The sequence below is a fragment of the Pogona vitticeps genome, chromosome 4 (assembly GCF_051106095.1).
Source record: "Pogona vitticeps strain Pit_001003342236 chromosome 4, PviZW2.1, whole genome shotgun sequence".
In the NCBI taxonomy this organism is placed as follows: domain Eukaryota; kingdom Metazoa; phylum Chordata; class Lepidosauria; order Squamata; family Agamidae; genus Pogona; species Pogona vitticeps.
The window spans coordinates 176,073,827-176,098,273 of NC_135786.1; the positions used below are offsets into that span (position 1 = coordinate 176,073,827).

The 24,447-nt window shown below is 39.5% G+C and overlaps 1 long non-coding RNA gene across 1 annotated transcript; it reads left to right on the forward strand.

The window, feature by feature from the left end:
- Nucleotides 1–24,447, forward strand: LOC144588539 (uncharacterized). The gene is made up of 2 exons (XR_013544146.1): nt 1–15,542; nt 20,725–24,447. It is a non-coding gene; the product is annotated as an uncharacterized LOC144588539 (long non-coding RNA).

A 24,447-nucleotide genomic window follows, 5' to 3' on the forward strand; every position in this document is an offset into this window, starting at 1 on the left:
ATTAGTAGTTAAAAATGGGAAATACTCTTACACTGCTTCAAAAACAACATAGGAAAGACTTGATTTATTTGCTTCATAGAGAAGGTCACCATGATGTATCTGATTCAGTAGAGGATTTACTGAAGGAAATAGGTCCTTTTTCTCCCTGGTATCCAGAAGGAGGCAGCTTTAAGCTTCCAGATTGTGATAAAATTGGGAATAAACTTCACAAAGACCCTGTTGCTTCAGTTAAAGTCCTCCACACATGGCATCTTTGACAGGATGCGATTTCAAAGATTGCGAACCATTTGTTAGCCCAGTCTTTAGCTAACCTAACAACAGCCCCTCAGATTTTGCCACCCTCTAAGCCACCAGATCTCCATGAAAATAGAAACAATCCTCCTTCCTACACAGTTCCTGCTGCTTTTCCAACAGCCCCTTCTCTTTCTCCTCCCCCTCCTTCCCCTCCTCGTTCAGCAATGCAGCAGATGTTATCTGATGTTATGGTCCAAGGAAACCCGGAGGATGTTGTTGCCACCCCTCCCTTATGTCTTTCTGTCCTGTGGTTTATAACAGTCAGAGACACAATGTTCATTAAAGTCTTCCCCTTGCCATGTTTAAAGAGTCGAAAAAAGTGTAGTTGAAAACAGTCTCCATAGCAGTTTTACTCTCAGGTTGGTTGATGTGTTAGGAGGAAATGGAAAGCTTATTCCAGCTGATTGGAAAGTGTTGGTTAAAGCAATGCTCAGTCCTGTGCAATATGTACTTTTCATGCAGGAATGGAGAGATGCTGCTGCCATTTTGGACATGGATAATTTACAAAACAATATTGCTGTGTCTGCAGATATGTTAAATGGAGAGGGACTCTTTGTCACCATGGCACAGCAGATTGCCATCCCTAGCAGGATTGGCACAAGTGGGTGACATTGTGAAAGCAGCCTGGTTAAAAATCCCAGACAAAGGTACCCCTTTAGGGTCTTTTGCCAATTTGTGTCAGGGTCCTACAGAGGATTATATGTCTTTCATTAACAAATTGAAAAGAGCAATTGAACTGCAGGTGGAAAGTACTGAGATTGCTGATATTTTGATGAAACAGCTGGCATTTGTAAATGCTAACATGAATTGTAAGACAGATCTTCAGGCTATTTACAATAAACCAGAGACTGACATTGCTGCCATGCTAAAATTATGTCAGAATATTAGGACAGAAACTCACAAGACATAGCTTTTGGCCACAGGCATGGCTACCTCCTTGAACCCCACTGGAGATTGTAAATGTTTTTCCTGTGGCAAGCAAGGGCATTTCAGATGGGAATGTAGATCAACCCTCCAAAATAATAAAAGCCTTTTTAAAAAATGCCCCCGGTGTCAGAAAGATTATCACTGGGCCAGTCAATGCCCATCTGATCCAACACGGGGAAACTCCAGCCCCAGGTCAAGTGAGGGGAACTCAGTGAATACTACCCCATTTCAAGAAATCTGACTTGCTACTGTTAAAAGTGTTGGTCCTAATTTGATCACAACCAAAGAGGTTGATTGTCTAGGAGTGACTCTCCTAGACAAATCACAGTCACTTCTTAGATTCTGCCAATTCCCTTTTCCATCTGGAGTCGGGATCTCATGAAAAAGGTCTATGCAAAATTGCAGGCAAATCTATAATACAAGCCTCTACACAATCTGACACAGCCTTGCCATTAATGTGGCTCCCTGGACCACCTGTCTGTGTTGATCAATGGCCATTGTCTAAAGAAAATTTCCACACGGTGGAGGCCTTAGTTAAGGAGCAATTAGGTCAAGGACCTATAGAATATTCCATGAGTCCATAGAATACTCTATATGTTCTTTTTGATGGTGAAAATGGGGGTATTTCATGAATCCATGGAATACCCCCATTTTCACCATCAAAAAGAAATCTGGGAAGTGGTGTTTGCTACATGACCTTCGGGAAGATAACAAGCACATTCAATCTATGGACCCTTTGCAATGCAGCTTACCTAATCCAAATTTGATACCCGAAAACTATGAGTTAATGTCAACATTTTGTGGATCTAGCCCTACAACAATTTTGCTTGGAACATCCTGAACTGCTTGTATATCATTACATGGATGACATTTTGGTGGCTGGGCAATCCCTCCCCACTACTGTCTGTTATTCTCTAGCTAACTGCTTAGAGAAAAAAGGCGTTCCCATAGCTCCAGAAAAGATACAAACCACACCTCCGTTTCTTTACCTAGGGCACAAACTGTTGCAAGCTACTTCTTCTCCGTTCTTACCAGGACTAAAAACTCCATCTCAATTTACATTAGAGCAGTTGCAACAGTTCCTCGGGCACTTAAATTGGGCTGGTCCATTTTTATGCCTTCCTGCTCATGAATTGCAGCCTTTGTTTAACACACTCCAGGGACATCAGTCTCCTGCTGCATCCATACCTATCGCCAAGGCAATGAAGTGTGCCATACATCAAATTAATGCAACCTTGCAACTTACCATGGTTGACCACATTCCTTCTCTTGGTCCCTTGCAGCTGGTCATGTTAATCACTCCCCAACTGCCTACTGGGTTGTTGTGTAGCCTGAAGTCTGATAAGGCCATTTCTGTAGCAGAATGGCTTTGTTTACCTAACACTCCTCCCTGAAATGTTTACTCCACTCTAATGCTATTACAGACCTTGTAATCAAAGGATGCCATCACGCCAAACAACTCACAGGTTGGGATCTTCTATGTTGTTACCTATTTCCAAAGCTGACCATGATAATTTAATGTCTACGTCACTGACTTGTCAAATTGCTTTTGCAGACTATATTGGTGATATATGTTTTAATCCACCTAAAGACCCTCACTTAACATTCATTCAGCAAGTACCCTTTCGCTTTTCTTTTCTTTGCCGCTCCTCTCCCTGATGCTTTAACTGTTTTTACCAATGGTGCACCTACCAGAGGTGTGATTACCTTTCAGCAAACTGGAACCTTGAAAACCTTTTTTTAACTTATTTTCAAAACTGTTCTCAACATTCAGAACTGGCAGCTGTCATCCTTGCCTTTCATATGTTTGAAGATCAGCCTTTAAATCTCATTGTAGACACTCAATATGTATTTAACCTTCTCACTCCTCTCACATGCCTATCTTTCTCCTGCTCTTGACTTCTCCTTACTTGCCCTGTTTTTGACTTTAAAAAAACCTCCTTGCTGCCAGATCACAACCTTTTTTGCAGCTCACATCCGATATCATACTGGATTTCAAGATGCTATCTCAGAGGGAAATCATTTTGCAGACTCTGCTCTTCATTCCTTGTGTCCCCTCTTTTCCAATCCTATTGACAGCCATTCGTTTTTTCATCAGAGTGCCAAACAACTCCATAAGCAATTATCTATTTCACTTTCTCAAGGTCGAGACATTGTCTCCTCCTGCTCTTCATGTTCCATGTCTCTCATTTCCTTTCCTTTTGCTGCTGTTAACCCACAAGGAATGGATGCTAGTCAGCTTTGGCAAATGGATTCCTACCCTTGCTTCTCTTTCTTATGTTCATCTAACTATTGATATTTATTCAAGATACATCTGGGCTACCCCTCTTTGTAGCAAGACCTCTCACCATGACATATAACATTGTTTATATACGTTTGCAATGGGCCACCCTCAAGCTTTAAAAACAATGGCCCTGCCTATACCTCTCACATCTTTACCACTTTCTGCAATGAATGGGACGTTCGACTTTCCCATGGTATTCCTTATAATTGCACAGAACAGGCTATTGTAGAATCAGCACACTGCTCTTTTAAATTTCTCCTTTCAAAACAAACAAAAAACAGAAAGATCAAGACCCAAGATGTTCCAGATGTAGTATCAATAGCATTGTTCACATTAAAACATTTAATTGTGTCTGCTGGTCAGCATAAGTTGTCACCAGTAGAGAAATTTTTTCGTAAAGAAATTCCCATGGAATGGCTATTGGTGACTTATAAGCAAACTCCGAACCCTCAGTGGGAGGGTCCAGCCCCTTAACTAACATGGGGTCATGGCTATGCTGCTGTACTTACTCCCACAGGTGCCTTGTGGATCCCAACTCGGTGTGTGAGGCCATATTGTGGGAAGAATGAGTTGGCATTGCAACCTGCAGAACCCGATTCCAGAATTCAACCCAGCAATGGCTCTGGAGTGGGACTAGATGACTGCGCATCATTGGAAGCGCCTGGCCTGACCTGAAGGCACTCAGCCCAAAGTTACTTGGGGGATGATAAAGACACAGAGTGTTGATGCAAAAATAACTCTAAACCAGCAGCAGATCGGAAATTCCTGAAACTTTTCTAGCAGCCATTATCTTGCAGCTGAATGCCAACTCTGTGACGCTGTTGTGTTGTGTTCTCATTCATGGAATTATACTCCTCATACTCCTTATAAATTGCTGCTGCTTTATTCAATGTATACCACCAACCTTCTTTTCCATAATAATTGCCTGTTTCAAAGCTTCACCCTCAGCCCTTCACCAAAAAGATTTATATGCAGTTCGCAAATGAATGAAAGAATATATGCCTTTGCTTAAAAAAACAAGAAAAGGGGGAATGTGGGAAACTTCTGCTTAAAGGTTATAGCTGCATTCTGTTCCAGTGACATGCATACACTCCTGGCAGGAAGTGGCAGCTGCCAGCAGGCATGGTAACCCCTTATTCTGCCCTTTCGCTTAGAGGTAGAGCATAAGATCAAAGGGTTATTTCAGCCAATCTTGGTTACGATTAGATAACTAGTATCCTATCTGAATTCTAACAACATACTATGTAACTCATGCTAAGTCAATAAAGGGAGCTCTCAGGGCATTGCCTGTAGGCTCCACTGTCTCGGACATCTATTGTCAACTCTTTTGTTCTTTCTTTAAGGCAATTAGCCTTCCTTTGTTCCGTGATCACCTACATAACCCCAGGGAAGAAAACATTCTCCTTAATTACTAGTTTCTCTGTCAGAGATGCTTGCTTGTTAAAACTAAGTATGTATTTTATTTATACTTTCTTACTGGGATTATGCTGAGAATTATGTAATTTTGACTAAAGCACAATTCAATATGGATATTGATGATCCTGCTAAGCTTGAAATGGCTTTGGAAATTTTTGAGGTTAGTGGAAAGATGTTGGTACAACTAATTCTATTTCTGTGGGAGATACATTGAAGTTGGTGAGCTTAAATGTGTCTGGTTTTTTTAATTGTTGAATGTAAAATGTATAATCCTATTATACATTTGTGTGGATCTATAATCTTTCTCTCCTCAGTCTTAAATGGAACCACTAAGATGGCTGGACTTTCTGCTTTGGCTTGTACTACTGATCATTTGATATCTGAGTGTGAATATCTGTGAATGCAACTGGTTTCAGCATTGTTGCCACTGTCAAATTTGTTTGCTTTTTCAAGCAGATGTTTCAGATTTGTCCATTGCCATTGTTTTGGTTGGTAGTTTTCTAAACAGTTATGTAGACAAAAGTCATAGGACCGTAAACATACTTATGTGAGTTTTTAAAATACAGACATCTTTAAAAGGAAGAGAAAATCCTTAACATTTTTTTAAAAATCACCAAATCTAGGGGTTTTGGTATTGATTTGGACATGAAATGTGTCAAGACAAATTTACAGGCCTGAGCAGAATAAAGTATATTAATGAGCAGCCATGATGAACAGATGTATAGAAACTGAGTCATGATGACTCAGCAGTGCTGACTCATGCATGATGCAACACATAATGTGATTGGACACAATCAGATCTGTATATGTATATATAAGTGAAACTGAACAGTTGACGTGTTTTCCTGCTTTGTGATGAATGCTACCTGTTATGCTGCCAGACTGAACTGCTGTAAATATCTTGTAAATACACGTTGGTGGAGGAGAAGCTGCTGGTGTGTGGGAGAGTTATTCTGGACTACCTGGACTGTTTAATACTCTGCTAAACCTGCTTTTCTTCCGCGTTTTTGCACTAACAAAATGTCACCCATTGCGCCATGGATTTGTTGTTGTTTAGTCATTTAGTCGTGTCCGACTCTTCCTGACCCCATGGACCAGAGCACGCCATGGATTTAACAGGACTCAAAAATGGTAAAACTGAGCATTGTTTTTCAGACAGTTTTAATACATGTATGTGTATTAATTGGATTGGGAGAATGCAAGAATGTCTATTTTTCCAAAATATATATAGTCCCAATTTTCTAAATCAGATATCTACCTCTTTTAACTTTGAGTAGACCAGTGGTTCCCAACCTTAGACCCTTAGATGACCATTAACCCTAACAGTTGCCTTTCTCAGCTGTGAATGATGGGGATTATATTCTAGCAACCTCTGAGGATTTGAGGCATGGTATTCCTGACCTGAGCAATGTGAGATCATTAAGAAAAATAAGATACACTGGAAGCTCTTGAAACTTTGATATGACAGTGAAGCAACAAACCATGTAAGTGACTCTCCAACATACTGTTGCATTTTGAATTTTTTTAAAAAATCTGTAATATTTGCCTATCCATTTACAGCACATAGGCTACCCTTACAGTATATTTTTATCACACAGCTTTCAACAGTGGAAAAAAAAACAACTCTGCGAAAAAAGGTTGAAAAAAGAAAATGGGCAAAGCAGTCTAAAGTGAGAATTTATCACATAACAATTGTATGCCTAGAAAGTCAGATGTCTCTCTCAAACCCATCAAAGTGTGAATTTTCTTCAAGTAAGGAAATCTCTAATGTATATTGGCTTTCAGGAAAACACATAGTCTTGTTTGTGTAGTGGGATTCACTAGGTTACACCAGTAAAACACTAGGGAGTCAAGAGAACATTGAATGCAGTTTTATGAGTGTAAGGAAAAACAGGGTGAGGGAGAGATGTGATTTTGAAGACCAGGAAGGGAACACAAACATTAGGTCTGCTCCAGGGGAGAATGGAACTTTGTAACAGGAAAGTTAAATGTTTTCAAAATTATCCACATGTGCCTTTGCTGTAAAGCAGCTCAGCTACTGTGACCCACATCCAGAATAGTTTTGAAGATCACAACAACCTTCCAAATGGAATAATGAGATCATGTGGAAATAATCTGATGTGGCCTCTTGTCTGCACCCAGTGGAAAACACAGAACCGCAGGGACAGTTTTATAGCCAATACCCTGTACCACTGTGATTTTTCTTTTTTAAAACAAGAAAAAGAACCAGAAATCTAATGAGATCAATATCAGCAAAAGCAGGCTTATACAATGGAATTCTGTAGTGGAATATTTCTTAAGATCTGGTACTGGAAACAGGATCTGCATTCCGTGATCACTAACCCACTGCACATTGGACACAACCTGGAGGCAAGATAGTGGCCAATGTACATAGGTTACATTCATATTCAATATTGGAAGAATTTTCTTCCCTGCCCCTCCAATTGAAGCCTTCTGTGGTGCAATGAAATTAAAATTAGGAAAAGGAAAAGAGCAAGAGAGAGAGAGAGAGAGAGAGAGAGAGAGAGAGAGAGAGAGAGAGAGAGCAAGAATTAAGTACTTCAGAGGCTTTCCCCACTCTTCAGAGCAGGGTTTAGTGTTTGTGGGGGGGCGGTCAAAAGAGGATCATTCAGGCAGAAGCCACGTAATCTAGTGGAAGCACAGCTCTGGATCATGGCTATCATCTTCAGTTACTGCTTTGTTATTTGTTTTTAATATTTCTAATATGTCATATCTTGCCCAGATTTTGAATTATCAGGCAGTCTAAAAGTACAGCCAATCAACTAATCAACCAGGTACCCTACACAAGACCTTGGAATAGAATGGGAGCCCTTCTGCCCATTTCACTGAGCATAAATACTGAGAGAAGAAAATAAAAGAAACTCTGTTTTCATCTGTTTAAGACAAACACCAGGATTACGGCAAGTGTAACTGTCTTCTGGAGACACCATTTCAACACATTTGTTTCATTTGCACAGTGACATTGGGTCACCTCATCTGAAAGAATTCATTCAAACTTCTTTCATGGATGACACTGTAGATTTTATTTTTCTGATTGCTTGTGATTAGCTCGTGCAGCCGCATATTTTGTCTCTTGGAATTTAATAAAAAGTCTATAATAGGCAATTTTGCAAAAAAAAAAAAAAAAAAAGCCAGATTAATTTCTCAGACGGCATTCTATAATAGCTCTGCTAGTAGATAAATAGCATATCATCATCATGTTTTTCATATCAACTTATGCCTAAGTACGTACTACTAAATTTGTTTTTTTTAAATAACATTTACACCAGAGAAGCCAAGGAAGACTAGTTAGAAGGAAAGAAAAAGAAGAAGAAATACAGACAATGCAACTACGAGATCTTAATCATACAACACCAGATCTTAATTTTCCATAACTCTGACTCATCCCTACAAATTCTCATCCCATCAAATTGATGATACAGGTCCTGTGCACTTTGGTCAAAATTCAAAAGTACACTTTAGAAAACACTAGCAGATTGTTAACACTGTGCTTAAGAACTACTTAACACATAGCATTATTTTAATATCACTGGGAGTCATGTGACATAAAACAGGCCTCTGTTTCCCAAATATGTAGAACTTCATGTCTTTCATTACCATGACTAACTTGCCCCAGTGATTTCAAACCAACTCCTAGCCCTTTTCCAGACACTAATGCTTCCTTAAAGTTATTCGTCATGCCATCATATGCTGGCTTCCTTTAGGGACTACTTTTATTTTTATTATTATTTATATTTAGACTTTTACCCTCTTCAGATGTATGTTATTATGGAATTCTGTGATAGTCCATAAAAAGTCAGAGCCCAAGGAAGCCTGGGAAGAATATATGTGTAAATTTTTGCCCTTTAAAGCAGCTATTGTCAAGGTGTTTTTTCAGCCACAGCCATAAACACAATATGAAAGAAATATAGGCTGTATAGTAAATCCTATAATAGAATAGAATGACACTTTATTGTCATTGCATGTACAACAAAATCACCAGAGTGCTGTCCAGACACTCATTCAGCTAAAACTCCATGTAAACTCCTTACAAAATTTCAACATAATACAATGGCAACAAAATACATTCACATGCAACTCTACAACAAAGTCAAATTAAATCTTAACTGAATTTAGAAAAGTTGCCGCCTTGGATAAAAACTGTTTTTAAATCTATTTGTCATTGTTTTAATAGCTCTATATCATCTTCCTGATGGCAGTAGTTAAAGCAAAGAGTGTCCAGGATGGGAGGTGTCCTTTATAATATTTTGTGCTTTTTAAAGACAGCGGGACCTGTATGTCTACACACATATAAGATGGTGTGTAGACATAGGGACAAATAAAAAATGAGTTGCGATATTTGTGAAATATTGCTGATTTGTGGGATATTTATCCCTTCATGTTTGCCAGGTCAGAGACTCCGACAAATACAAAGGGATGATATTTACCCATTTTTGTCTCTTTATACAGGTTGGCTGCTGGGCTACAGGAAGGGAAACAGGGTTTGCCTTCCTGTGGTCAGCCTGTTTGTCAGTGTTCCATCAATCAGCTGTTGGTGGAGACATTGACAAGCTGACTGGCTGTGGAACAGAACCTGGGTTCCATTCAGCAGTCAACCTGCTTTTCAATGCCCTGCCAATCAGCTGATGGTCAGGAGATTAATAAGCAGATTGGCTGCAGGAATTGAACCCAGGGTTTACCTTCAGGGAGCCAGCCTGCTTGTCAATGACCAGACCATGAGCTTATCATCAGGATATTGATAAGCAAGCTGGCTGCAGCAAGTCAAACCTGGTGTTCAGTTCTTGTAGCCAGGTTGCTTATCAATGATCTGCCAATTAACTGATTGTCAGGACATTGATAAGCAGGCTGGCTGCAAGAAACGAACCTGGGGTTTACCTTCCCAAAGCCACCCTGCTTGTTAATGTCCAACCAATCAGCTGTTCAGTGGGACGTTGTGTTTTAACAATAAATATTCATTGATTCCCTTGTTAAAATGTGATTGTTGTTGTTCAGTCATTAAGTCATGTCCAACTCTTCATGACCCCATGGACCAGAGCATTCCAGGCCCTCCTGTCTTCCACTGCCTCCCGAAGTTGGGTCAAATTCATGTTGGTAGCTTCAGTGACACTGTCCAACCATCTCGCCCTCTGTCGTCCCCTTCTCCTCTCTTGCCTTCACATTTCCCCAACATCAGGGTCTTTTCCAGGAAGTCCTCTCTTCTCATGAGATGTCCAAAGTATTGGAGCCTCAGTTTCAGCATCTGTCCTTCCAGTGAGCACTCAGGGTTGATTTCCTTCAAAATGGATGGATTTGTTCTTTTTGTGGTCCAGGGGACTCTCAAAAGTCTCAACCAGCACTACAATTCAAAAGCATCAATTCTTCGCCAGTCAGCCTTCTTTATGGTCCAGCTCTGACTTCCATATATCGCTACTGGAAAAACCATAGCTTTGACTATGCGGACCTTTGTCGGCAAGGTAATGTCTCTGCTTTTTATGATGCTTTTGAGGTTTGTCATCGCTTTCCTCCCAAGAAGCAGGCATCTTTTAATTTTGTGGCTGCTGTCACCATCTGCAGTGATCATGGAGCCCAAGAAATTCAAATCTATCACTGCCTCCATATCTTCCCCTTCTATTTGTCAGGAGGTGATGGGACCAGTGGCCATGATTTTAGTTTTTTTGATGTTGAGCTTCAGACCATTTTTTTGCGTTCTCCTCTTTCACCCTCATTAAGAGGTTCTTTAATTCCTCTGCATATCGGAGGTTGTTGATATTTCTTCCAGCAATCTTAATTCCGGCTTGGGATTCATCCATTCCTGCCTTTCGCATGATGCATTCTGCATATAAGTTAAATAACCATATCCAGTTCTAACTGTTGCTCCCTGTCCCACATATAGATTTCTCAGATACGGTGGTCAGGCACTCGCATTTCTTAAGAACTTGCCATAGTTTGTTGTGGTCCACACAGTCAAAGGCTTTTGCGTAGTCAATGAAGCAGAAGCAGATTTTTTTCTGGAACTTCTCTGGCTTTCTCCATAATCCAGCGCATGTTAGCAATTTGGTGTCTAGTTTCTATGCCCCTTCGAAATCCAGCTAGTACTTCTGGGAGTTCTTGTTCCACATACCGCTGAGACCTACCTTGTAGGATTTTGAGCATAACCTTGCTAGCATGTGAAATGGTAAAATCTGGTACTTGTCCATTTGTCTACTTTCACTAAAGATGAATCCCCATCATTTTTCATTTTGTCCCCATCATTGATTGGGCCCCCCTTCAAATGTGCCAGGATCCTCCAGGAGGCCATAGGGGGCCCCACTGAGAATGATTGCTTTAAAGGACACATATACAGGTTGACTCTTTTCCTACTCATTAATTTTTTCTTACATGGCTGTCTGAACAATTTTGTTCATGTATCAAGCATACCAAAATATAATGTTCTTATCACGTCAGCATAGTTTCTAGCTGTAGGACATAGTGTGTATTATGCTAACCTCATCATGCTAAAAAAGAGCTGAGGAGACTCTCTGATGTGACTCACTGTGATGGCTGCTTAAAGGAATTACCAAAATGAGGAACATACTGTCAAAAAAGATACTGCAGCTTTTCCTTCAGGAAAGAAGAAACTTTATTGTCAGCTATAAGGATTTACTTTCATGGGGTTTTGAATCCATATTGTTTTTGTGTGACCCTCTCTGCAGTGCTAGTTTTTATTATCCCTTTTGTAAGAGCCAAGCAAAAACAGATCACTTAGGAAAATAATTTGGAATTCTTTTCAAAATATAATACCATAATAACATTATAAAGGTAAGCAAGCAAGGAAGCAAAAAACAAACAACTCCAGATCACTATCCAGGCCACAGTGATGCTGTACAGTAAAATATTTTCCTTCCTTTTTTCTCAGGAAGCTCAGAATTACACTTGCCAGAGGATCTATTATTTTATTAATAACTAGGCATTATGCTGCACAGCTTGATATTTTCAATTTAATTGCCAGTGATCAGTTCTGCAGAGTAAGTGTATACATGTTTACTCAGAAGTGTCCCCTATTACTCCCATGTAAATGTGCACAAAGATTGCTGTTGTCATCTGTTTGTGCACTGCTTTTCCTAAGTAAATTATAGTCCAAGTTGTTTGTAGGATAAATAACCAGATGTATCAAGAGATCAATCATTTTTAAATTCAGTAAATAGTCTTAATCATGCATAATAACATCCATACCTTAAAATCATATTTTCAGTCTGTCCTGAGCAAATACAGTGGTGCCTCACACAACGATTGCTTCATACAACGATGAATTCACACAGCGATGGGTTTTTTTGAGGAATTTCCCCCATCGTTTAACGATGTTCTCTATGGGGGAATTTCACTTAACGATGTCCCTTTTTGCTCATTTAAAAGTGTCTTAAAATGTTTGAAACCTGTTTTAAATGCTTGGATTCCATAGTGGACCTTGTGAAACATGTGCAAACTTAATTTGGTTTTGTTCTGAGTCTTCATTAATTTTTGGTGATTTTTTTATTTTCCCCGTTTAAATCAATTGAATGGACAGTTCAATGCATTTAAATAGGGAAAACAAAAAAATCACAAAAAATTAAGGACGACTCAGAACAACACCAAATTAAGTTTGCATAGGGTTCAGGAGGTGGGCTAACGATTGCAAGCATTTAAAACCTGTTCCAAACATTGTAAGACACTTAAAAATGAGCGAAAAGGGACATAGGAAAAGACTTCAAAAGCACTGAAGCCGGCTTCAGTGCTTTTGAAGCTCTTCCGTTTTCGCTCATTTTTAAGGGTCTTACAATGTGTGGAACAGGTTTTAAATGCTTGCAATCGTTAGCCCACCTCCTGAACCCTATGCAAACTTAATTTGGTGTTGTTCTGAGTCGTCCTTAATTTTTTGTGATGTTTTTGAATTTTCTCTCATTGGAATGTATTGAACTTTCCGTCCAATGCATTCCAATGAGAGAAAATTCAAAAGCAGAAAAACGGAGATCAAAGAGCCCTTTCCAATGTGCGTTTTCGCTCATTTAAAAGGGGATGTTTTATTTTTTTCCTGTCTCTGCTTTTTAAGATGCTTTTGAGGTTTGTCATCGCTTTCCTCCCAAGAAGCAGGCATCTTTTAATTTTGTGGCTGCTGTCACCATCTGCAGTGATCATGGAGCCCAAGAAATTCAAATCTATCACTGCCTCCATATCTTCCCCTTCTATTTGCCAGGAGGTGATGGGACCAGTGGCCATGATCTTAGTTTTTTTGATGTTGAGCTTCAGACCATTTTTTGCGCTCTCCTCTTTCACCCTCATTGCAAGGTTCCTTAATTCCTCCTCACTTTCTGCCATCAGAGTGGTATCATCTGCATATCTGAGGTTGTTGATATTTCTTCCGGCAATCCTAATTCCATTTTGGGATTCCTCCAGTCCGGCCTTTCACATGTACAAAGTACAAATATTATATATTAAAACAGCACTGAAGTTTTCCAGTCTGAGTGATGATTTGCAAAACAGATTTGCTTCTGTTTATATTTTTGTTTTGTTTCAATGGAAAGGTCACTGTATCTGGAAGATGGAAAGATTCCTTGCTTCTGAGTTAGCAAACTGATTTTTTTCTATATTAGATATGCCAAGGTTTTCTTTCATAAATATCTCTAACAAAGGAGGTTGGTGGTTTAGAAGCTGTTAGTGATGAATGAGGTATAGAATGAATCCTTTTGCCACTCAAATGACTTGAATCAATACTGGATTTATGTCTGGGTAGATAGAGTTAAGGTCATAAATGAACATCAGTACTATTTCATTGCAACTCTGCTATTTTATTGAACGTCTTCAAGAGTCCAGTATGTCTCAATTAGTTTCATATTAGATAAATCACAACTGCCCTTAGCAATATATCAGGAATGCCCATGTCTAGAAGTAAAATTCATGGATGCTAAGATCAAACACAGAGATACTGAAAGGGTAAAATGGCCACCTGGACAGTTCTACAATTTTTCACCATTTGGCCATCATCCTTTGCCAAGGATTACATGTCATGAGTCAAGGGAGGCTTGTGTTGTCTGGGGGAAAAATTCTACCTGTTTCTTTCTCACTGCACAGCAGATTACATCACTGTATAGCACACAGCAATGTGCCCATTATTTTTCTTTTAACTTTTTTATTTTTGGGTGATATAAGAAATTAATGGGAAAATACTGAAAAGCAATTTTCCCCTCCACTTGTAAGTACTTCATTTTAAATGTATATTTATAGTATTTCAAATTTAAGATAAATGTATTAGAGAAGCAAGTTTCAAAGATGCATGGAATAGTTAGTTTTAGCAAACGGGTGTGTGGGTTTTTGAAAAATACTGGGACAATTACTTCTTGGTGGTTGACTGCATGTTAAGGCAAAGCCTTATTTCTTCAATATGCAATGTTATCCCTCCAGGCAGATAAATCTTTCATTGCTACCTGCCATTAGATATACAAAACCACACCATCTCCCAGGCTGGAACTACACTTGCAGATTACCAGAAGAAAGCAAAACTGCTCTAATCACACATCCTGTTTTAGCATGGTGAAAATGGAGCCACTAGGCGTCCCCCGTCCCACAGCAAGAACAATGCTAACTGACCTATTGTTACCGTGAACCTGCGAAAATCTAGCAGAGTTAAGGTTTTTTCAGGTCCAGAAGGCAAAATAAATCACTCAGACACATTCAGCTTCCTCCAGCACGACATGTGTATTTACAGCATAAATACAATTGTAGAAAGCGGCAGCATGACAGCATGGCATCATCAAATAAAGGTGGTGGTACATGTTCTCTATACAGTTCATATATATATACAGTTGACCCTCTGCCCTTATCCAATCACAGCAGGTGTTGCCTCATCCAAGGCACCATCTCTCCAGAGTCACTGTGACTCAGCAAATTACACACCTGTATAACATGGCAGCTCATTATTACTTCTGCTCTGTTCTGTTCAGGCCTGTAAATTTTCAATACTCTGGCACCTCTACTAAAGAAGTCTCTCACCACAGGCTACCTGATAACATTCTTCTTTTTCAGGGGGGTCAACTTCAGGTGCTGCATTTTTGCTTCATGCAAAGCAAGTTAAGACCAAGCCATCCTTCTCCACAGGGTTTGCTTGTCCAGTGGACAGCTGGATGTGTGGACAGCTGGATGTGTGTGTGTTTCCTGGGCTTTCAAATATGTCCCCACCACTTACACCACACTCCCACCTGCTACTGTCCTGTTTCCCATGAGAGAAGCAAGCCGTGTGGAGAAGAAACAGCTCATTTGCCCGAACGAAGCCCTACTGCATTTTAAAATGGTGCCCAATGACCAGTAAGTTGCTTATCATTCAAACCAATTTCTACTGTGTGTGTAGTTCTGTCCTAGTTGAGTGGCCATAAAACAAAAACGTACTAATTGAAAGATCACAAAGCATAAGTATATTAAAATGCACATTTTTTTTTTCCAAAGCTATGAAGTACAAAATCTCTTAGGTTGGTTTCTGTGAATGGAAGATAATTGATTTTTATAGAAGAGATCTTTTTTCTTTCTGCAGTGTCCTGAAAGGTGGAAGACCCATAGGAACAATGTGGGACAGTGTGTGAAGTTGCAAATGGAGGGGGAATCCATGAGGCAGCAGGTAGAAATCCTCCCTCTTAACCCAAATGAAACTCTGTGTCTACGCAGCGAATGAGATGTGATTTTACTGTCATTCATTTGCTGTGAAGTCACATTGGGATTTCAAAAAACAGAAACCCTGAATGAGGAGGGAAAAACTATAGATTGTGAGGAGGGAAATCCAGGTAATTCACAATTCTCTTTGCATTATTTAGTCAATTAAAAATTGCAAATCAGATCACCTCAAACCCTTTGTATTTCTTCCAGGGGGGGTTATGTGTAGTCTGTTGAAATGCAATTAATATTGACAAGCATGCATCTGAACCTGCTTTAGATTCAATTCCCTGTTATTGTTGTTGTTGTTGTTGTTGCTGCTGCTGCTGCTGCTTTAAAAAAAAATAACATTCCCAACCTCCTCCACCTGTACCCTTGCTCTAAATATGGACTAGGGGAAAATCACCTAAATGTTCCCCCAACTCCTGCAGGCCCCCTTTCATTTGGTTGTGCACCACTTACTGGGTTCTATGGGGCTATTTCCTTTGAGTATTGCAAACACAGTGAAGTTTACAAATATTTGAATATGTATGTTTTCAAAATAACAAGCAGCAGCAGCAACAGTGATAGAAGCACAGCTCAAACAGTTAAAAAAAGCAAATTAGTTGTAGCAAAGAGAGTGCAAATGTCTCTTTAAGGCAAAATGCACCAGGAACAAAGTTTCCAATATCTTAATCACTCAAGGCAGAAGATCCATAGCATAAAGAAAACACCTCCAGGTATATAATCTCTAAGGCAATAGACCAAGCTGATAAAGGTCTGCATCAGAGGAATAGCAGATTGTGTCCTTTCCCATTTCTCCTAACTCTTCCCAAACTAGAATTTAGAACTACAGCCCGATGCTCAGATTTTATCACCAAATATTACCCTTATTTTCCCACTGTTTGTGAGATTGGTTATGCAATTGATTATGTGAGGAGAGCTTACCATATCGAAAGATTGATAGTTAAGTACTTTCCCTTTTGCTCCATTTTAAAGAAACAGAGTACTGGCCCATTCACTGTGTAATGTTATTTAAAAGTGTCATGGTGACTTGTGAGGGTGGTTGAGTCTCCCAACTGGTAGACCTCTTTTTTTGTAATGGTTCCCAATGAAAGGATTATTATGACATTGCCAGCAAAGGCTGAACTTCATCTCAACATTCTGGCTATCTCTGTTCTAGAAACGATTCCTTATTAGATTGAGCAACATACAGCATCCAGGGTCCCAAATGTAGTCTTCCAGTATCTATGAGGGCTTCCTAGCATCCGCATTTTTAAAAAAAGAATATCTGCCTGAAAAACTCCTTTTGTATCTTCTAAGGGGTAGGGAAGGCAGTTTTGCCATATTTTTAGTTCCCTCTCAAATTAAAAAAAAAAGGAGGGGGAACATTATTTATGATTTGGAAGATATAACAAACGTGATTTTTGTGAGGAAAAGTATAGGGTCAAAGGTCATAGGAGGTTGTATGGCCTTTCAGAGTCAATCCATGGATGTGTGTGGCCCTTAGACTACCTTATTACAAAAGTCCATTCTCGTGAGCCCCCCCCCCCATGAGACAGAAGAAAATTAAATGAAGATGTTTTGGGCTCTTGTTTAGTTGGGAAGTTGGCATGATTTGGTACAAAGCCCCCAAAACACAGAATGTAGCATAAGCACATGGAGTGTCTTAAGGATGCTGGAGATACTTTAACAACCATACTGTCTTGCAGACAGATTTTTTTAAAAAACTCATCATTTTTAAACAATGAAGACATGCTGAGCTTTGAGAAATACAATATTCCATAGTGGAATAAGCAGGTATAAAATCACATATATAATCTGAAACATGTTTCTCATTTCATAGTTCTGTGTTCTTAAAATGTGAATAATTTCCGAAATAGGGGCAGGTCAAAGTGCCTCCCTGCCTTTTTTCCTGAAATTATCCACATTGCTGTTAAATAGTCACAGCTGTTTTTGACTGCTTTACATATTATTGGACAGCCAATCATTTGTAGAGACAGGACAGTTTTCTGGGAAAGACTGCTAAAACTGTCCTAAATTTTCAGTTAGGTTGGAGACAAAAGCTGTCATGCTAAATTATAGCGGATGAGCAAGAAGCACAGAGTTTGGAGAAGAAATGTCAGCATGGGCAGTGCCTTCAAACTGATGACAGGTTGGCATGCTCTGTAGGAGCTGGAATATTGATGGAACACTTGCAGAGTTTTGCTGCCTAACAAAGGTCTATGATGTTTCATGTACATTGTATTCTCGAAGGCTTTCACGGCCAGGATCTAATGGTTGTTGTGGGTTTTTCTGGTTCTTTGGCCATGTTCAGAACATGGCCAAAGAACCCAAAAAACCCACAACAACTATTTCATGTACATTCTTTACAAATATTTTGTTCTGACCTTCTTTGTTTGAATAGGGAAATTCTGAACTTTCCACAGTGATTTGATTTATCTGTTTCTATGCAGTCCAGCACAGAAATGCAAAACATAAGGATGTCCTCTGAAGGACATCTTTTCTCTTAGGGCATGTCTTCATGAAGATCTCAAGCTTAGGCATTTTGCACATAAAGCAAAAAATTAAAATATTATTCTTCTCTGGGGTTTTTATTAGCTTATTTCTTGTACTATTTATATGATACTCTATATGCCCATATACAGTGGTGCCCCGCAAGACGGGCGTTCCGTTTGACAACAAAATCGCATCATGACGAACTTTTTGTGATCTCAAAAGCGATCACAAAACGATGTTCCCTATGGGGGAATTTCGCTTTGCGATGATCGGTTCCCTGCTTCGGGAACCGATCATCACGAAGCGATGATTTTTTAACAGCTGATCGGTGGTTTCAAAATGGCCACCGGGTAAACAAAATGGGTGCCTGCTGTGTTTTCGCACGGATTCCTCGCTGCACAGGCAGTGAAAATGGCCGCACTATTGAGGATCTTCGCTGGACAGTGAGTTTGAAGCCCCTAGGAATGCATTAATCTGGTTTTAATGCATTTATATGGGCTTTTTAAAATCGCATCACAACGTTTTCGTTCTACATCGATTTCGCTGGAATGAATTAACGTTGTGATGGGAGGCACCACTGTATATACAATTATGACTGGCATGTCTGTTTATTTCTAGTTGCCTAGTCAATTTTAGAGAGAATTGTGTGACTTTCTTTTCTTAACACTACACACATATATTTTAATGTAAATAGAATGCACCCACATGTGTAGCCCCCCACCACATTTAATCTTTACTAAAATTATTATGCTTATTTATTTAACTTATATGCAGCCCACACTACCCAAAAGTCTCTGGGTGGCTTAGAAGAATTAAACTACAGTAAAAAAGATAAAACAATTAAAATACAATTAATATACATACCCTAAAAAGCAGAGTTTTGCTGCCTAACAAAGGTCTATGATATGGATGGTTCAAGGCATATGGGAGAAGGCAGGAAACTGCATTCTTTCCGGTCCTACTACCATTATGGGAAGCATCTACCTGATGGCCAAGATATATATCAAAGATAATGTGTCATTAGAAAAAGGAATTTGTAGGGGCTCTCTTTGAAATCAGAGGCAGGGAATGAACAAATTGACAGTCAGCCCAGCCCAGAAAAGGTCCCTCTCAGGCAGACCTACTAAAAGCCAGGATGTGACATTGAAATGTAACCCCTATGGACTATTTGATTCATCCCAGTAGATGGGGAAATCTCAGGAAGGAGCAGTAATTCTAAATTCTGGTTTGGAAAAAGACAAGGAGAGCTGGAGAGGATTGCTACTTGCCTGAAAGTGATATGAGCTCTTACCACCTTCATTTGAAGAACCTCGATATGTTTGTGCAGTGGGGCACTGAAATGATGCATCTGTGTAGTGATACTATGTTTTTGTATCTCAATGTGCAATTTATTTTAGGCCCTTAAAGATTAAATACCTGGAGCTGTGGATCTTCTTTGTGCTGTGGATCTTCTGCCTTGGAAGTAAAGCTATTTGAGAGCTTATTTCTGGCCCATTTTAAGAGACATTTGTACTACTTCATTTTTTATTTCCTACAAGAAACTCCTGCTCTGGCATAGGATTGGTGAATGGAACTCAAGGGTGTGTACTGGGGAAAGGATTTAACAAACCCTAACCCTAACCCAAGAGTTTGTCAGAATTAACACACTTCCCATCCTATCATTTGATGGGAATTGCCTAGACCAAATTATGGGACTGGGAGCCGTCAAAGTAGAAGGTTGTTGAGCAGCCCTCCTAACTCCATGCCATTCCATCATTGTTTGTGGTCTTTTAAAAATCCCTCTCACTATGGGAGTCATGAGGATTCCCTCTGACCCAAAAGATGCATGGGGGAATCAGTTCCAACAGATGCTGCCTCCATAAACAGCATACAGAAGCAGACAGTGTCAGAACTCATTCTTTCATGCACCTTTGTGAGTCCCAGGGAATCCTTGTGACTCCCATGGTGCAGAGAGGTATTTTCCTAGTGATTCAAACAAGTAGTGCAGGAATGTTATGGAGGTGAGGGAGCTGATTCATCTCCTGCTAGTTTGCCAGTCCCATAATTTGGCCTGGGGAGTTCCCACTGAACTATGCAACTAAGAATTCCCATTCCTAGTGTTTGCCGGCCTGTTTGCACAGTCACACAGGTCTGCAGGAAATCTGTGGGATTAATGGATGTCGGCATCTGAAGGTAGGTTTTCTGTAGTATTTAGTTTGGTTCTGTGGAAAGGCTTGGACAACTTTGTGGGCCTGGGAGAAAAATGTATATTCCAAGCACCTGCTTTTGGCAGCATAAGGGCTGAAAACAGCAAGGTGATGACAATGACAACAACTCGATAGCCTTACAGGCCCCTTCCAACTCAATTATTCTATGATTCTAAGAACAGAAAAGAAAGAAAAGGAGGGGCAGAAAAGTCTATACAGATGGTGCTGATTTTTTTATTTGTTTGATTTTATTTTGGGAAGGTCCCAAGTAAACAGAAAGCAGGGGCTGCATTTGTTGCATTAGGGAAATCATGCTTCGCTAAGATAAAAAAAATGGCACACGAGTGCATAGCGACTTCTGGGGTGGCTGGAGAGCTGTAAACAGCGGGGGCTGCTTTTTCTCTTTGTGCAACTCATTCTGGGTGTTGCTAAAGGGCCGCAAATTGGTGCTTATTTAATTGAGTATTATTTTTTGTTTCCTCTAAGGAAAAAGAGAAGCACGTCTGGAAATTTCCTTCCTCGGGTGCCCAAACAACTTATGCAGTGTTCAGGATTAAATACACCTTGACTTGAAGTGTTAGAAGATCTGGAGGCTCCATTTCATCCAGCAAAATGTCCTGTGACAGTTCTGCTCTTGAACACTCTCCCTGAAGCCAATCCTTTGCAGGAGTAATGGAGACATGCATCCTGTTGGCAGCAGGCAGGTATAGTGGGAAAGGGCAGTGTACCTTTCTTCTTTCTGTCTCTTCATTTGATGGGATCAGACTAAAGCTGCACAGTTCTTAGTGAAAAGGCATTATGTATGCCCTGGAGGGATTTTTTTTTCTTTTCAAAACTTGATATGGGCAGCATTTTGGAGTATACCAGCTGAAAAGCTGCATCAAATATTTATACAATTCTTTAAAACAATAGAGTGGAAATTGATGTAAATGAATGAATGAACAAATCTCATTTGTTAATATCATTAAATAAATAAATAAATAAATAAATAAATAAATAAATAAATAAATAAATAAATAAATAAATAAATAAATAAATAAATAAAATTAAGAGCTGGAAAAATTGGGAGGAATGATGATGGCCATGCTGCCGATGAAATTACTTTCATTCCTATTTCATTCCAAAAAAACTCTGTCCTAATTTATAAGAGGGTTTTTGCAGCAAAAGCTGCAAACAGCTTGCATCATCCCTGTTTTGTTTTCTCACAGGAACCAAACCCATTATGGTGGAAAGCACAGGACAACCACCAATTTAAATTAACTTAAACCTTCCTATTTTCCATGTCCTTCAAGTTCTGAGGCTCCCTAGGGATTTCTTTTGTCCTGGGGAAGCCTTTGGAAACCTCAGGATGGTGGTGGTGGTAGGAAAATGTTCCCAAAGCCTTCCCCAGGGCAAAAGAGCCTGGTAAATTGAATGGGGCACTTTAAAAACATTTAAATTAAATTAGACAGTAACTTTGCAGGCTGATGATGTCATTGCCATCTATGTTGATGTAGTTATGGCAACAGGATTGCAGCCATAGTCTTTTCATTGGTATCCTTTGAATGTGAAGACAACCTGACTTGCTTTTGGGAGCAATTTGAAAGAAATCTTCAAGAAAGGTGAGGAAGTCCTTATAGTTATGTAGTGCAAACCATTCCAGTTCTTATGGTAGGGTTGAAGAGGGCGCGCTTATACAGTGTGTGTGATTAGTTGCATACTGTAACTAGGAAACCTGTGTATCTATCCTGTGCTAAATCTTCTCAGACATGAAAAATACTGCACACGAAATTACCAATAGTAATCCTGCCAGAGAGAGCTTAGATTGAAATATATCACGGAGTTATAACTTTGCAGTGCAGCACATGAAGACGTCTAGGTCCCTCTGTGTCAACTCCTGACCTGAGAAGCTTCTGTTATTCTAGGTAGATCATATGGACAACATTTAACTCCAGCTGTTTTGAGACTACAACTCCCATCCAACCTAGCCAGCATAGCCAATGGATTGCAACATTTAGACCAAAGGTCTAATATGACATATATTAGCTTATCATGGTCCATGTTTTAACTTTGTTATGCTTATTTAATTTTGAGATTAAATGAATCTTTGACACACCATTGTTTAATACACACTCAACTGTTTGTCAATGAGAGAAAGAAACTGCAGGACAAAACTGATTGATTGGCTTCAGAAACAAACATCATCCTTATATTCACCCAGCTTCAGTGAAGGTAAATGGATTCACATGCATGGCAGTGTCCAGTGAATCTTTATTCTGCATGCAAAGCTGCTTCTAATCTTGAATTAAGTAAAAAAAAATCATGCTTTCTTGGATCTCCATGCTCTTACACAAGTGTTCTTGCAGTGAATCAGGGTCATTAAGTACTAAACTTCCCATTAGAAAAGTAGTAGCGCTTTAATGGTATCAGCCCAGCTGGGCCTGAATAATGAATAAATAAGTGGTATGAAATAATTATGACAGCTTTAAATGGAATATTTGCAAGTTTTAGCATAATGTTGGCTGCAAAGGAAGGCCTGTATATGCAAGTCTTAATTGAGTGTATTACATTAAAACATGGTTACTGTGGAAAAGGAATCATAGCAGTATTATAATAAAATTGTGGCACAGAGAAAATAAAACCTGCTAAGAACGTTTAAACAAAATTCAGAAGAGAAATGAGAGTAAACCATTAGAAAAATCACTGAAAGTAACTGCATCTGTAAATGTTCATGATTTTAATGACATTATTTCACATTTTGAAAAAAATGGGCAGAATATATGAAAATAAAATGGAATTTCCAAGCTTCTTCAAAAGCCAGTAATACTCAGGGCTGGTCCTATCATTAGGTGGAGTGATGGGGCAACTACACTAGCAAACGATCAGAGAAATATCTAGCTGGAACAGTCAAGATCATATTATTTTCTGTTGACTACATGTGAATCATCCTGGAGTTTTCTTCCCAATCCATACATTTTCCCTCTGCCACTGGGCCTTTTCCATTTTTTTGGGGGGGGGGTCATTTACACTGGTCCTGGCAGTGTGATTGCATATGCTAATACAAAAAAAGGGTGTTAGTGATTGGTGAAGTGGGAAGAAAGGAAGCAAAGGAGACAACCAGCAATCCTTTTTCTTCAAACCTTCTTTCCTTCTTTCCTTCTTTCCTTCTTTCTTTCTTTCTTTCTTTCTTTCATTCATTCATTCATTCATTCACTTGGTGCCAGCAGTGGAACAAAATGTGGATGGTGGTGCCAGCCTTATTAAGACGGCTTCTACTGAAGCTATGCCTCCTGCAAAGAAATTGGAAGGCTACAACAGAAGCTACATTAAAAAGCTGCAAACAAGGGCTAATTGACATTTTCCTCCTCATCTGCTGTCTGATTGGATGAAGCAAAATCACCTGGAGAAGCCCAACTTCCAAAGTGTGAATTCACAATGGTTCAATGTGAATTTCTTCAGCTGTGTAGTTGCACCCTGAGACCTCCACCTCAAGCGGCAATTGACAGGGATCACAAAGCAGTGGCAACATGTGGGATAAAGTGGTGTATGCCATGCCTCTTGTCCTGCATTCTCTAAATTAATCTCCAACCCTCAGTTGCAATGGACAATGTTTTCCTGTCATCCATATTGAAGTAAGATTCAACTAGTAATCCAATCTGCTTTACTGAGTGAAAAAGAAGAAGGTTGCCTGAAGCAGCACAAGATGGGTTGGGCCAGACATGCCAATGACAGGTATGCATGACAGGACAATAGGCTCATGTAGAACCTGCACAGCACTTTTATGTCTGACATCAGAGCTTGATCTTTGCAACCTTCCATCCTTTAGTGTGTGCTGTAGAGAACACTAGCTGGAACCAAGCATGTTGTGTGTGGGATAATTGTACAACAGCTGTGTCTTTCTCTTTCTCTTCGACACACACAATGGGGGTTTTGGTAAATAAACCTAATGTTCTGATATTTGTGCTATATTCCTGCTTTGAGGATGTGTGAGTAGCCAAAAGATGAGACTGAAATACAATGTTGTTCTTTTGTAGCTTCAAAGATAATCAAACAAAGTAAGCTTTACAACCAGGATTCTGACCCGAATGATTTGGATTGTCTTATTTGGTTAAAAAAAAAAAGTCAGCATAACATAATAGTTTCCAATATGGTATTAGTATGGACTTGTTTCTGAAATAGGTACACATTGATTCTCAGGACTCTGGGAGCAGTAGTCCAGCAAGATAAAAA